The 6828-nt window shown below is 38.1% G+C and overlaps 1 pseudogene; it reads left to right on the top strand.

Moving 5' to 3' along the window:
• Window positions 1-239: 239 nt before the first annotated feature.
• Window positions 240-6334, top strand: LOC123462837 (annotated as a pseudogene).
• The last annotated feature ends 494 nt before the right edge of the window (window positions 6335-6828 follow it).

Genomic DNA, 6828 nt, shown 5'->3' with positions numbered 1-6828 from the left:
CTGAATAGAACTCCATTCTGTAAATGTACCACATCTTGATTATCCATTCATCTATGGATAGACATGTAGGCTGGTTCCATTTCCTAGCTATTGTGAATAGAGCAGAAATAAGCATGGTTGTGCGTGTGTCTCTAAGGTAGTGAGAAGAGTTATTAGGATATATGCCTAGGAATGTTTTGCTGGATCATATGGTAAATTTATTTTTAACTGTCTCAAGAATATTCACACTGATTTCCACAATGGCTGTACCAGTTTCCATTCCCATCAAAGGTATAGAAGGGTTCCCATTTTACCATATCCTCACCAACATTTATTGCCATTTGTTTTCTTGATGATAACCATTCTGACAGGAGAGAGATAGACTCTCCAGGTAGTTTTAATTTGCATTTCCCTGATGGCTAAGGATGTAGAACACATTTTTAGATGTTTATATGCCATCTGTATTTCTTCCAATGAGAACTCTCTATTTAGTTCAATAGCCCATTTTTTTTAATTGGGTTGTTTGATTTCTTATTGTTGTGTTTTTTGAGATCTTTGTATATTGTGGATACTAATCCCCTGTCAGATGTGTAGCTGGCAAAGATGTTCTCCCATTCTGTTGTCTCTTTGCTCTATTCACAGTGTTCTTTCCTGTACAAAGGCTTTGTAATTTCATGAGATCCCAGTGGTTGATTAGTGGTTTTATTTTCTGAGCAACTGGGGTTATATTCAGAAAGTCATTACCTATGCCAGTATGTTGAAGGGTTTCCCCTACCTTTTCCTCTACAAATTTCAGAGTTTCAGGTCTGATATTAAGGTTCCTGATCCACTTGGATTTTATTCTTGTACATGGAGAAAGATAGGATCTATTTTCATCTTTCTACATATAGATATCCAGTTTTCCCAGCACCACTTGTTGAAGAGGTTGTCTTTTCTCCAATGAATATTTTTGGCATTTTTGTCAAAAATCAGATGGCTGTAGCTGCCTGGATGAACATATGGGTCCTCTATTCTGTTCCATTGATCTACATGTCTGTATTTGTGCCAATACCATGCTGTTTTTGTTAGTATGGCTTTGTAATATAGCTTAACATTGGGTATGGTGATATCACCAGCCTTATTTTTGTTTCTCAAAATTATTTTGGCTTCTCAAGGATTTTTATGCTTCCAAATGAGTTTTAGGATTTTTTTTTTCTATTTCTGTGATGAATGCCATTGGAATTTTAATGGGTATTACATTAAATGTGTAGATTGCTTCTGGTAAGATAGACATTTTCACAATATATTCTTCCAATCCAAGAACATGGAATGTCTTCCCATTTCCTGCTGTCTTCTGTATTTCCTGAATGGGATAATTTCAATTAGCTATGCCTAAGAAAGGAACTCTGGCTGTACAGAGGGTTTGGCATGACTCACTTTAGCCATTGTCACAGTGTGCAGTATCCCAGGATACACTGTTCCCATATGCAGTGGCCCAGTGTGCAGTGGCCCAGTTTTCACTGTCCCACAGCACAGAGTCCCAGTGTACAGTTTCTTAGTCTACATTGTTGCAGGGGCCCAGTGTACAAAAAGACAGCATATAGAGGCCAGAGATACAGGAACAAATGTCTGCTTTTGGAGAGATGGACTAAAAATTAGGCACATTAGTTGAATACAGCACTGCCTTAAAGAGCACAGACATGTCAGCACACAGATATGGAATAGGTAAGGAGAGTTTATGAGAAGGGATTACAGCAAGGAAAGGGGAAAGTGCTGTTACAGTATGGAGGACATGCTACAAGACCTGGAACACTGTAGTCAGACACAGGGTTGTTTTTTGGTTTTTATAGGAGGAGTACAGAGTATGGTGTAGGAAATCAAGTGGAGAAAGAAGGGGTGCAGGTAGAAGTGAGAGGAGGTTGGTCTAGGAGATTCTACCCCAGGTGGGCCTATTCTCAGGAGAGGATGTTGAGGAGGGTGCATTCATTGACTTCGGTTGGGGTGGACAAAAGTGCAGGAGACTCAGATTAGGAGGAAACTGAGCTAAATTTTAATCAAATCAGATTATTGGGCAATGTGTTCCAACTGATGAGTGGGAACCAAACAATTTATCTGAAACATGTAGGATGCAATGAAAGGGGAATTTAGGTGTCTTTGGCCTTGACATACATAAATAAGGGAGGTATTACTAAGACTTCTCTCAGTTTTATGGGAAAGAGGGGATCTTTGCCATAACCTGCTTTCTAGAACATAAAGAACATGATTTTTTTGAAAATATTTTTATTTATTAGAGAGCGAGGGAGAGACAGAGAGAGAGAGAGAGAGAGAGACAAAGACCGAGAAAGAGTATGAATGTGCCAGGGCTTTTTGCCACTCTGCCACTAAAAATGAGCTCCAGATGCATGTGCCACTTTGTACATCTGGCTTTATGTGGGTACTGGGGAATCAAACCCCAGCCATCAGAACTTGTGAGCAAGTGCCTTTAACCACTGAGAAATCTCTTCAGCCCAGATAAGAGAGTTGGGGTTTTTTTGGGTTTTTTTTGTTTTTTTTTTTTTTTGGTTTTTTGGTGTTTTTTTTTTTTTGGTTTTTCGAGGTAGGGTCTCACTCTGGTCTAGGCTGACCCGGAATTAACTCTGTAATCTCAGGGTGGCCTTGAACTCATGGTGATCCTCCTACCTCTGCCTCCCGAGTGCTGGGATTAAAGGCGTGCGCCACCACACCTGGATGGAGAATTTGTTTTATATTTTCATGGTAGGGTATTGCTCGAGCCCAGTCAGGTCTGGAATTTACTATGTAATCTCAGGCTGGCCTTGAACTCATAGCATTCTTCCCATCTCAGCCTCTGGAGTACTGGGATTAATGGTGTGCACCACCACACCCAGATAAAGATAGGAGGATTTTTAATCCATCACTATTATCTAGTATCACAAGGTTTTGGTAGGGTACAGATGTAGTGATCAAGGTTTTGTACCCCCCAGTGAAAAATTTTGTTGAGATTCTCCCAAGATCCCATCCCTTAGTAAATACCCTGTGTAATTCCCACCACTTGAATTTTAGCAGGATTGCAAATGTGATAGGATATCATACCAATGTTACATTACTTTACACAGCTTTCAGTGTAAAATAACCATGCTGCTTTAAAGGAAACAAAAATCATTTCTTCAAAGACAAACTTGTGCTTCCATAGCTAAAAAAAAAAAAAAAAAAGATTAAAGTTGTCCTGAATGACACAGGAACTTTCTCATCACACAGCAAAATAAAGTCACAAATCAAGGTATTTACTGAGCACATAGACACGGTCACAAACAGTTGTATGTAGTAACAAGACAGGCAGATAGATGACTTCTACAGGATCAGTTTTACCTAGGAGTCAGGAGGATTTTAGGTCAGATACACAGGTTGACAGTAAGTATCCCTTAAAGGAGCCTACAGATATAGTCAGTTACTTCCTTCCTGACTATTCAAATCATTGACATTGTGTTATTAAAGTAGCACTTATCTTTTTATGAAATAAAATGGTTATCAGCTTTTATCTCTCCTCTTGTTCCCTTTTAATTTTCTCATGAATACTGTTGGGTCTGATTAGACCTTCCATTTAAAAAATATATATTTATTTATTTGCAAGGAGGGAAGGAGAGAGAGAGACAGAGAAAGAGAGAATGGATGCCCCGGGGCCTCTTACCACTGCACACAAACTCCAGATGTGTGCACCAATTTGTGCATCTGGTTTGACTTCAGTAGTGGGGAATTAAACCAGGGCTGGAAGGCTTTGAAAACCAGCACTTTAACCCCTGAGCCATGACCCCAGACCTATTTCCAAGGCCTTTTTTTTTTTTTTGAGGCAAGCCCGACAGACTGACCTTTTTCTTTTTGTTTGTTTTGTTTTTATGTGAGACAGCAAGAGCAAGAACAAAAGAGAGAGAGAGAATGGACATGCCAGAGCCTATAGCCACTGCGATCAAACTCCAGACTCGAGCACCACCTTACATGGGACCTGGAAAGTTGAACATGGGTCCTCAGGCTTTGCAGGCAAGGGCCTTCACCACTAAGCGATCTCTCCAACCCTATTCTTTTCATTTTTTATAGACATTGGAACATTGGAGCTTTTGATTTCCAAAAATGAGAGATGAAAAAGAGAGAATATTTGCCATATTTTATGTCTCCATAGCCACTGGAGCCTAGTTAGCCCAAGGCAAGCTGAAGGCTATTGAATACCAGTTTATTCTTCAGAGGACTGCAGTTTACACAGGAGAAAGGACTTTGCATCAGATATGAGTAAGGTTCAAAATCAGTTGACTCCATTTCCAGGAAAGAATGCAGGAGACATTTCTATCAATAATATTTTAATATAAACTTGTATTATTATAGATAAGATTCCTTATCCATTTACTTACTTGCCCAGGGTGGGAAGAACAATAGAAATACTCACCCAGTACTGGGAGAGATAAAATTGCAGCCAGAAGATTGAAAACCAAAGGAACTCAGTGCTTCACAGATAGGAAGAGGCCTTACTTCTGAATTGCCTGGGAACACTTTGTAGCATAAAACTTCAACTGTTTTAATGCCAAGCAAAATCTTATTACATTGCCTTTTAGCTTAATTTTTGTTTTTCATTATGTTGTTTTCATATCGACTTTTCCCTTGCACCACTTCCCAGGTCCCCATGATGCCCTTTCTGCAATGCAGCCTCCTTTCTGGTTTGATACTACATGTCTCCTTTCCTCTCTTTTCACCTCTGTTCTCTCAAGGTCTCCTTCCTAGCTATTATCCTATTTAGGTTAATGTCTCCTTATATTTAGTTTTAAAATAATGAGTGAGGTATGTTTTTAGAAGCCTTGCCTATGTGACACAGTGGGAATTAGCTGGGACACATTCAGCAGGGTAGGTGTTTTTCAGAGCTTCCTCTCATGCTGGGTTTGCCTTCAAGGCATGTTTCTCTGCTTCCTGTGCCATTACTGTAAAGGAAGAACAAACCCAGGAACCTCTCCTCCATGAGTTGTTAAGGAATAAATGAGGTAGTTTATTTCTTTATGTGATGCTAATAGGTTAACCAACACCAGTCACTGCTCATTATTATTAAACAAAGAAGCAAAGTGAAAAAGAAACAAAGAATTTTAGGGGTTTTTATTCTTGGTTTAATTTTTCCCCTTCATTGGAGTACACTTATGTTTTAAAATTATTGTTTGTTTTTTTTTTCTCTTGTTGCTTGCTGGTTTTATTGGTTGTTTTGATTTGTTACTATTGGATCCTGATTTGTTTCTCTGTTTTGTCTTGTCTTTACTTTTTTGTTCTTCAAAATTTAATAGATGCTTTAATTCCAATGGAGGTGTAAATAATAAGATCTTAAAAGAGTTAGAGACTTGTTTTTCACACCATTTCACTCATAAAACTCTTAAGTTTTATCTAAGAAAAAAAAAAAGGTGTCCTTGTTTAGAGGTAAAAATAAAACAACAAAAGATTTGTCAGTGACATTTCTCTGGAATTGCTGTACTTAATTAATCTTCAGTGAATTGGAAAAAAATGTCAGATTGCTGAAGAGATCTGTTCTCAGGGGAAAAGTACAAATCAGAACAGGGTGGATTTTAGTGGATTTAAACTCCTTGGCTATTAGGATGAAGTAGATGTAATTATTTGTTTTATAATTTTAAATGGCTTAAGAGTATGAAAAATAAAGTAATATTGAAGGGGACTTTTTTTCCATAAAGAACCAGAAAAAAAAATCCATTCTTAATTTTGATTAAGTTTACCAGTGCTGCTGACCTCCATTGATCCACAATGCAGAACAGCCTTCTCTAGCGGGTTTGTGAGTTCCAATATCTTTTCCATTTGCTTTACTAGTTTTTCCATCTACTAAAACACATCTGTCCATTCAACATCTCAAATGAACATAGAAGTTTAGTGTATTTGTAAAAATTTGTTTAAATTCAATTTAAAATAACAACCATTCCCAGCTGTATTGTTGTTGTTGTTGTTGTTAGCATTGTCTTTTACAGAGTAGAAAAATACCTCTAGTTGAATATCATTACTACTTAAATATTCTCTCTCAATTTATGAGGGAATTTTGAAAATACAAAAGAGAATTCCTACTTTAAAAGTTTAGTCGTGAGTAGAGGAGACTGATGGGCTGCTGCCATTTCTTCCCGTCAGGTCTCTGAGCAGTGAGCCGTAACCCCAGTGGCGTTACCTTGGGCCAGAGCACCCCAAGGTTCACTATGCCCGTGGTCCGCTGCAGCCATTATGAGCAGGGCCTGCGAAGACCTTGCCATTTTCAGTGGAAAACAAGTGGCTGTTACTGGCCATGATAGCTGTTTGCTTTGGATCTATATTTGCAACACCTTTCTTTATCATAAGACACCAATTGCTTAATAAATAAGGATGTTTTAATTCATCCGTTTAGCAGATATGAAGAAATTTTTAGAGGTACAATCTCAGAAATGGATCAGACTCTTAAAACTGCTACAACATATGCTTGTAAATAAACTAATGACATAAAGAAGAGTTTAGCGTCACAGAAGTTATTTAAATGTGTAGGTACGTGGGAACGTGGAAGGAAAAAAAGGCAAGGAAGTAATTCCCAGTCACTTCTCTATTTCAGCCACGCTGTCCCCCATCTACAATGGTAAATCTTCAGGTTTTGACCTGAGAAAGCTTGTGATATACTCACCACTGGTACCGAGAGTGATCCTGGAATGAGTAAATTTGTGGTTACAAAAACAGAATCCAGTGCTACTTCACAACTGATAGAAAATTTTATTGCCTTCATTATCACATATTTAAATGTGTATAGCAATGCATATGATATTATGGATACAAAGACCACAATCCTGTCATCCTTTTCCAATAATTAATTGCTGAAGATGAGATATG

This window comes from Jaculus jaculus, chromosome 8 (genome assembly GCF_020740685.1).
Source record: "Jaculus jaculus isolate mJacJac1 chromosome 8, mJacJac1.mat.Y.cur, whole genome shotgun sequence".
Classification (NCBI taxonomy): Eukaryota; Metazoa; Chordata; class Mammalia; order Rodentia; family Dipodidae; genus Jaculus; species Jaculus jaculus.
The sequence above is the reverse complement of the archived record's forward strand: the minus strand, read 5'-3'. Positions and strand labels throughout refer to the sequence as shown.